Source organism: Meleagris gallopavo, chromosome 2 (genome assembly GCF_000146605.3).
Source record: "Meleagris gallopavo isolate NT-WF06-2002-E0010 breed Aviagen turkey brand Nicholas breeding stock chromosome 2, Turkey_5.1, whole genome shotgun sequence".
Classification (NCBI taxonomy): domain Eukaryota; kingdom Metazoa; phylum Chordata; class Aves; order Galliformes; family Phasianidae; genus Meleagris; species Meleagris gallopavo.
This window is the reverse complement of record NC_015012.2, coordinates 6,111,953-6,121,020: the sequence shown is the minus strand read 5'-3', so window position 1 is coordinate 6,121,020 and position 9,068 is coordinate 6,111,953. Positions and strand designations below refer to the sequence as shown.

The window sequence follows — 9,068 nt, the reverse complement described above, 5'->3', positions numbered from 1 at the left end:
AAAAAAAAAAATCATTTTCACAATATTTAAAGTGAAAATGGAAAATGGTAAATGATGAAGAAGACAGCTTGGTTAGCTAAGTGTAACCAAATGCTACACGCTTCAGTATAGTCAGCAGAAGGCCACGGATCTAGGAACTACAATGAGACAGAGATGGAAGACCACTCTGGGAGAAAAAGATCCTACTGAGGAGTGGAGGATTGGAGAACAAAAGCCATAGCAAGTAACCAGATTACTATGAATTTCTAGTGTGATGCAATAACAAAATCTACATTGTTTGTACACCGCCAGGCGTACAAACAATAACAAAGACAAATACAGAGGTTACGTTATCTTATTTGCCAAAAGTGAAACAACTAGTAGTTTGATTGGGTTCACAGCATTGTTTTAAGAAATATTGTGAAAAAATCCACAGATTCTGAGGAAGCCAGAAAAACAATTACCGTTATTAGGAAACATGTCTTATTGCAAGAGACTCAAGGCACAAAATCAATTAACTTATCAAAGATAAAGTTAAAGAATGATTTGATCACAGTCTACAAGTGCTTACCACGGGGAACAAGAAAATGATAATAGAGAGCTCTTCAAATTAGCAGGCAAAAGTAGAATCCAAGGACTAGAAGTTACAGCAAATTCTGTCTAAAATGGAGGCATAAATTTAATGCAGGCAGGGAATAACTTGACATAACTTGCCAAGAACTGTGATTTATCTACCAGCATTGGAAAATATATTTTAATCAACAGCTGGCCTTGTTAAAAAGTGTACACTTCTATTTGTAAGCTTATTACTATATTCATCCCATGAATCTCAGAATATTTTTGTGGAGAAAAAGAATGAATGTTGTAAGTTGGGAAGCGTTCATTGTGGTTCCATATACAGCCAAGAAATTGCATTTCCATCTGATCACCAAGTCTCAGACCATCTCCTGTGAAGCTTGCCTAACTAACGCACCTTCCTACTACTCCATACAATGCAAATCTTTTGATTAATGAGCACTAACTCAAAGTAGATTGCTCTAAAATTAGTAAGCAGGAAGAAATCATAATTTGCAATTATCCCTCACAGAAATACTTCAATACAATACTTTAGAGTCATTTTAGGTGTACTATTGTTTTCCAAATGTAAAGGTAAAACACAAATCACAACATGGTAAAGATCTCTTAGTAGGCAATTAAAAATTAATCAGCTAATTAGATCAAATGAACAAGAAAATAAGTCTCAGGAAGACATCCATTCTAATTAACATAATATTAACCTACAAAAGACTTGTTCAGACAAAAAAGAGATCATCTTTATTTCAAATACCAAACCAATCAATAAAAGGAAACAAACAGTTATTTCTTACCTTGTTACCCCCATGACCAAAGCCAAAAGGAAATGACAGTAATAGTGAGTCAACTGCCTGTGCAACTGTATTCATTTCTTATTTCTAATCTTGTTAACTATCTGAATCCACAATTTGAACTATCTTGTACTCAATTTATGGAGATTCTACCTATATTTTGCCTCTTCTGTGCTTGCTGTGTCTCTTAAGAATCTTGCAGGTACTTGAAACTGATGAGACCCAAACTCCCACCCAGGTTTCTCCTCAGCTAGGTGATTCCTAACTAAAGCACAGGACTTTACTGTGGAGATGGAGGATGTTAAAATAAGAAGAAAGTGGAGAGATTCTTAAGTCTATGTCAGGGATGATAACATATACTCTCAAAGAAGGAAATAACATTATAGGACACCTTATTGAATAAACCTGACTGGTTAAGCGGAAAGGCTCAGGCAATCAGACAAAGAATTGGGCATGGTTGAACCTAATTAGATAAGATTGCATAGATTAGAAATATCTGCAATTAAAGGACAGCTCCTAAAATATTATTTCAAATGTCAGATTACTCCAGCTATAACCGACTATCCCGACCTTCAGTTGAGAGCCACAGGACATATGCCACAGACTTGGAGCTCCCTGGGAAGTTTGCAATTGGAGAGGACCTTGCCTTCCAGGCACTGCAGTGTGGCAGCTGTGTGGAGGGCTCCTAGCAGAGCCCACTAGTTCTACATTGTGCATCTCCTCACAGATATCCCATAAATTACCCAGGTTCAGCCCAGTGACCAAGCTAACACATCTCCCCTGCCCATCTTGGGACACGAGTGTGGTTTGAGGCTAATCCCGAACTTTCTAGGAGCTGCATGGAACTCACTGCACACAGGCCAGGCTGGATCAACTGCATTATTTACTTCTGCAGATAAATAAATAAAAATCTAGGAGGATGTAATGGTTTAGAAGCAGGTTGTGCAAACCAATTCCACAATGAATGTATTTCACTTTGATCACCCCTTCCAGCCCATAACAGAATTGAGGCAGTATTTTGTTTTGCAGAAATTAGTACCTTCAAGACCTGCAGTGGATTTATTATTTCTGCTAGAGCTTGCACTTTCTTTCTGATCCACTGCTGTAAAATCCAGAGGGACAGAACAGCACAGAAAATTACTGCGAAGATGTAGTGTGACATAGGAAGAGTCAGACGCGTTATGTGTGAACAATATGACAAAAGGCAAAGCCATCTGAAAATAAATGAAAAAATTAATAATCAAAAAGGGTGTCTAATTCTTATCTGGGCATTTGTTTGCTCGCTCTATGAATTAGGACCATCAGCGTGTAAAGCTGGAAGGGATCCTGGGCCCAGAACTGTCCTGCTTGAGGAAATGCCAGAAATGACCGTTTCAGGAAAAGAAATGGGGCCACCCATCTCTGTGGTCACCACAGAGCAAATGATACATTGGAAACGTAACTTTATCATGCTTCCCTCTTGAAACCAGAGTCCCCAGCACAAGAAGGATGCAGAGCTGCTGGAGCAGAGTCCACAGGAGGGCAATGAAGCTGATCAGAGGGCTGGAAAACCTGTGTGATGAAGAAATGCTGATGGAGGTAGGCTTGTTTAGGCCAAAGAAGGCTCTGAGGTGACCTCATTGTGGCCTTCCTGTACTTGAGGGGAGCTTATAAGCATAAGGGAGACTGACTATTTACATGGTCTGACAGTGACAGGACTAGGAAGAATGGCTTTAAAGAAAAAGAGAGCAGATTTAGGTTAGACGTTAGGAAGAAATTCTTTCTCAGAGGTTGGTGAGGCCCTGGCACTGCTGCCCAGAGCTGTGGGTGCCCCAACCCTGGAGGTGCCCAAGGCCAGGTTGGTTTGGGCCCTGGGCAGCCTGAGCTGGTGGGAACAGCCAGCCCATCGTATGGGGTTGGTGCTGGATGGGCTTTAAACCACTAAACCTAAGATATTCTATGATTCTATGATACTACAGTTCCACGACTTGAAGCCAAACATTCATATCCACTCCAAGCTTGGTGTTGTCACAGAAAAAAACAACAATAACAGCAGTTAACTCACACAGCACAGCACTCCCACAACGCAGGCGTTGGGTACTGGTCAGAGGTTGTGAATCCTTTCAGAGGTGACAAGATTGCTGCTAAGAGAGAATGACTTCCAGTCACCCCAACATTAAAAACAGCAGCAGTATACACTGCATAAGAGTCCCACATACGCATGGAACAGAGAGAACTTCGTTGTTATGCATTTCCATGTAAACTGTGGCTTATACTTAATAAGATACAGGCTCAAAGGATAATGTAAAGGATTTATGAAACAAAGGCCTCACAAAAAAAAAAAAAAAAGAACACTTCGGTAACAGAGTAACATTAACTGTTCTATAAAGCTATGAACACTTGACATAAAATTATCCAGAAACTGCTGAGTCTGTTGGAGAAAAACAGAGAATGACTGTACTTGGAGAATTTCATAGTAGTTTGATCACTGATTCTTCAGTAAGCTGTTTAGGACTGCAGGCTAAACATTCTCCTGGAACAGATGTATCAATCAAAAGCTAAGCCTACTTCAAATAAGTAAGCAGTGTCTATTTTCTTCTCCAGAATGCTTGATCAAAAAGCTGTCTTCTCTGGCCATTGATTGCTTTGTGTTTGGAAGCTGCCTGAATACTTCACTGATTTTAGCAGGTCTAGATCTTCAAAGACAGGTCAGTTTTTGTCAGTGATGAAAGAAATCATCTACAGGATATAAAGTAGATTAATGTTTGTCAGGCATTTCAAACAAGCCAGAAACCTATTCTTTCCTGTTCTTTAAAGGACCTTATGACTTGTTTTCTTATAAGGGATAAAAAATTCCAGAAACTAAGAGAGCAGAACAGAAACCCTATTTCTCATTCCTTGATAGCCTGCAGTTATAGTACAACAGGATCAACAGATTAGAAAATGAAAAAGGAAAATGTTGCTGCAGTAATTTTTATGAGTAGTTTTTGATCTTGCCCTCATGATGATTGCCTTCACATATAACAGTGAGATAGCAGAGGACACATCTCAGCTGAGAGATCATCCAAGAGAACGTCCTCACTGTACAGTGAACAGGCATGAATGAAAAACAGTCAAAGGTTCTACAAGTTTGTTGGCAGCAGGACCAGGTGCAGCAAACAGGTGAGCAGATGGGACGTGGCTGCCTCAGCTCCTCCTGGTTGTTCTCTGGTGCAAGCCCACCCAGTGCAAGCCAGCACCAGGTCGAGATGCCTGGGTTACCTGTTCCAGGGGGACCAGCCAGTGAGCTGCCTCCAGGCAGCAGGGTATTGAAGCTACCTTGCCCAGCTAAGATTGAAAGCAGAAGTTCTACAAACAATGGTGTCTGCAGTCTTGCACAGCTAAGAAGCAGACCCTCGATATATTTCACTCTGAGCACTGGAGAAGAGCTGTAGAATTAAGCCTACATTACAACAGATACCTAAGCTGAGGCCCTCCCAGTGGCTATCACCAGCTTTCTGTAAGGGGCATGTACGTTTGGGACTCCCTACAGACCTCTGCAGCTTGTAGCCTGTTCACTGCCTGACCTAATTCTTCAAAATGGCTGGCCCACTTTGGCTGACAATTTCCTTTAAATGCCCAGACACCAAGCAATGGAAAATTTCCTTTAAATGCCAGTTAATGAGCAATGGAAAATGTCATCACGATGAAATTATGCAGGTACTTAAGTACTCTGCTGGATCAGGCCTTTGTGAGCTACATTATACTCTCACATTTGACTAGATTTTCTGAGTGTGATAAATAAAATCAGATGAACCTCCATGATAAAAGAAGAAAAAAAGGAGATACACATATAAATTTTAAAGCTCCTTTGGTTCTTGGTTGGCATGGAGGAAAGAAAGAGGAAAAGAATGCAAAATCATAAACTAGGCTATGCTTGTGTAAATTACTCTGACATTTAATAACTCTCTACTAAAAATTCTCAAGCAAGGCTACTTCAGATATTTTTAAGGTCATGTATCATTTACTGTCTAGGTCAATTTATGCATCAGCAAAAAGGGCTGCAACCCTTCTGGACAGCATTTTAAAAATAAAGGTATGTGTAACTGCTTGGACCATATTTTCCTCACAAGTTTCTGCTCTCTGAACATTTCACCTTGGAAAATTAAAGTAATAAGTGAAGTCAGTATGATATTTCAAGGCAAGCCAAGGACAAGCTTTATAACCGTGCTATCAAAATGCTATTAATAAAAGCAAAAATACACGCACGATGCCTGTGTTCCCCCATAGATGGAAAGAATTATTGTCCATTAAGTTAACATTTCAGATACCCTCTCAGTTTTTCCTAAGGTCCCAAAGAAGGCAACAGAACACATATCTCTTTCAGTGAACTTGTATAAAGTATCTGTTGTCATGTAGTGCTCTATTTTAGTAAACACTCCAAGGCTTCTTAAGAGAATATATGGATGAGTAAGATTTTTGGAGGAAAAAAAGGAGTGGAAAATTGTAGCTAGAATTTTTTATTTTCACTAAAAGTTTTATACCAATGCTTTAGTTTATTTTTCTTTGGGTTCAGAGGGCTGTGTTTATCCATGTGTCTTACCTTAACCCTTTGACTTCTCTTCACCACAGCACCCAACAGCTCCATGCTTATTCCTAGGACAACCACAGAATGGCTTAGGGTGGAAGGGACCTTAAAGCCCACCCAGTTCCAGCCCCTACCATGGCTGCCCCCAGCAGCTCAGGCTGCCCAGGGCCCATCCAACTTGGCCTTGGGCACCTGCAGCGATGGGGCACCACAGCTCTGGGCAGCAGTGCCAGGGCCTCCCTGCCCTTCTCAGTAAAAATTTTCCACCAAAAATTTAATTTAGATCTCCTCTCTTCTAGTGTAAAACCATTCCCCTTGTCCTATCACTATCAGCTCGTGTAAAAAGTTGGTCTTCCTCCTGTTAATAATCTCCCCTCAAATAATGGAAGACTGCAATGAGGTCTCCCTGGATTTTTTTTCTCCAGACTGAGCAAGCCGAGAACCCATGCTTCAGTAAGAACTATTATCTACTTCTTACAGATGGGAAGCCAGATACAGCAGGGCATGTCTAGGAGGCACAAAGCAGTGCTGCACAGGAATGCCCAAGCCAGCTCTGAATGAGCAAAGCTGCCTGGGAGATTTCAGGCACATAAGTCACCTCATTCAATTCCCCTCTGCTCATCTCCCAGCATCCCCGAGCAATACTCTGCAGAAACACAAGGCTCAGAGCAGTCTGCACAATGCAAGGAAGCATGGCCAGAGGCTCTTGATCTCAGGACCACTGAAATTTGTTGAAGATGTCTGCAGAACTGCAGATCGTGTAGAGTCATGCCATAAACTCAGAGATGTTTGCTTTTGGTAGACATTTGCTTTTGCATTTTGTTTTTGTACACAACCAAAGAAACAGACGGATTCTGACAGGTTTAGAAAGCCCATGGCTTTCCTTGATGCCTGCCTTGCCAGAAGTCTGACTGCAGAAGCAGAGGAGAGACTGTGACCTATTTATCAAATTTCCTTAGGTACACCACACAGGCAGATTCTCAGCTACATAATCTCTAACTGTTCCTTCCCTAGGAGAAAACTTGATGTTTAAAATACTATGTAACTGCACTGAGTTGCGAGTTTGTACCCAGGCCACTTTTTAAAGCAAACTGCCCAAGGAACAGGTGGCTCAGCAAGTTTTAGTTGTCACCTGGTCTCAAGTGCTCAAATTGCACACACACACACAAACATACATACTCACAAAAAAGACATGGCAATATAAACTGGGGTAGAAATAAAGGACCAGATAGTTCACTTTGAAAATGTCACGAGGTATTTCAAAAAAGAAAAAAAGACACTTTTCGTCAAATTAAATTAATTACTCATAATACCTTCTGTTTTATGACAAATCTGGATATTTTCATTGAAATTCATTATAATTATTTTCCCCTTTTCTCCAGCTCTAGCAAACATGAAAGATGAAGTATAAGAAAAAGTCATTTTTCTCTGCTAGTTACATTAACTCAAAGAATGACACACTTTGTAAAACCTCACACTACATATTCTTCCCAACACAGAAAAAAATGCTCACTTTAAAGCTCTGTGCTCAAAGGATTTTAGAGGAAAGCATTTCTTCACTCATATCTACAGTATTCTAATTATAGTGATCAGTATGTCTTGGGGAATTTCTCAGATCTTCCAAGTTTGTTTCATTCCTTTTCAGAACTTCCTTCATAAAACACAATAAAAAGTTCTCAGGCAGTTGACAGAACCAAGAACGGAAGTAACTTTATTATTCATTCCCTCTCCTCCATTATTTATCCTTCTTGAGGTGAAAGTAGGACTCACAACTGCAGCACCAGGAGTTTGCTGCGAGTCCCTGGAACACAGCCTGCTCACAATTAGCCACTGATCCAGCTGCTCGTGCCACGACAAGGGAGTGTAAACTCCCTCCTCCTTGAGGCTACAGCTCCACAGAGAAACCCTTCAACATCACAAGCTTCCACCACTAAGTTTCTCAACTCAAAAAACAGCATCAGCTCCGAGCTAAGTTCTTAAGCTGCAACAAAATAAATACCCACTAAGAAAGCAGCTTTTTTTGGCATCACATACCTGATGAACTTTTCTTTATGGTGCAGATTTTGGTTTTGGCTTCTTCTCAGTATCCATCTTAAAAGGAAACAACAGGGCAAGTAATTTAAGGTGCACCATTCTGGCATATGTTAGGCTTTGTACCAGTGTTGTACCTCACAGCTTTTAATTATCACATTGACAACCAGTGATGAAATATGCTATGCATACCATTACCATACTTTATACCAATGCAAGGCTCTACCCATGCTGGTGTTAGTACAAGGCAGTAGTCACATTCAGATCCAGCAATGGATTTTGAAGCCTAATTCTACATCTATTTTTTCAGCCTGATCTCTGATTTGCATTTGATGGGTACGACACACCAATGATTACTCCGAAGTCACAACTTTCTGCGATTAACCCTGATACTTTAGCTCCGTGTGTAACAGTTCCTCTGTTTAATACATGCTACTTAATTTTTTCCTTGTTAAAAAGTCTTCCATTGGCATTAATTACGTCCACAAGGACAGAGAAGCGAAAAAGCATATTGCTTGCCTGAGGCCTCGGGTGGAAAGAGGTTTCCCAATGCAGGGAATCAGTCTTTTGTGACTTTAAAACTCCTCGTGCAGCTGATCCTAGACCGAAACCCCCTGCTCACAGCTTATAAATGAAGCGTGAGCCCAAAGTGCTCCAAATTGATTAAACAAAAAGCAGGCAGGCAAGCAATTCACAAGCAGGTCCCTCCTTGACCTATCTGCTTAGAGGATGTTTATGCATTTACACTCAGTGGGCAGAGGAAATATCCACCTTATGATGTAATACCTACACGTGCTTGCACTTTTAAATAACGATGTAATATCACAGTCTCTCAGGAACCTCACGTTCATTCCTTACCTACCAAATTTGGCTTCTGGCACCCTCTGTTTGCCAGCCCCAGCACCCACGCAGGGCTGGAATCGTTTATTCCTGCCCGATTTTTGGTTTTTCCTCCCTGGGGACGCTCCCTGCACACCCTGAGGACCTCAGCAGAGAGCCGGAAAGCACGAGAGAGAATGGGAGCAGCCAGCGTGGGGCACGAGCCGCCGCGGGGCCGAGGGCGGACAAGGGGCAGGACTGAACGCGAGAGCCGCTTCCCTCCCACATGGGCTGCGGGGCGGGCGCGCGCGCAGCGCGAGCACGCCGCA

The 9,068-nt window shown here is 41.5% G+C and overlaps 1 long non-coding RNA gene across 1 annotated transcript in view; it reads right to left on the bottom strand.

Moving 5' to 3' along the window:
* The window catches only part of LOC109365811, a 27,505-nt gene extending 18,475 nt beyond the window's left edge, over positions 1-9,030 (bottom strand). The window contains exon 1 of the long non-coding RNA XR_002111537.2: positions 7,924-9,030. This is a non-coding gene — a long non-coding RNA (uncharacterized LOC109365811). The remainder of the gene's footprint in view (positions 1-7,923) is intronic.
* Positions 9,031-9,068: the final 38 nt, after the last annotated feature.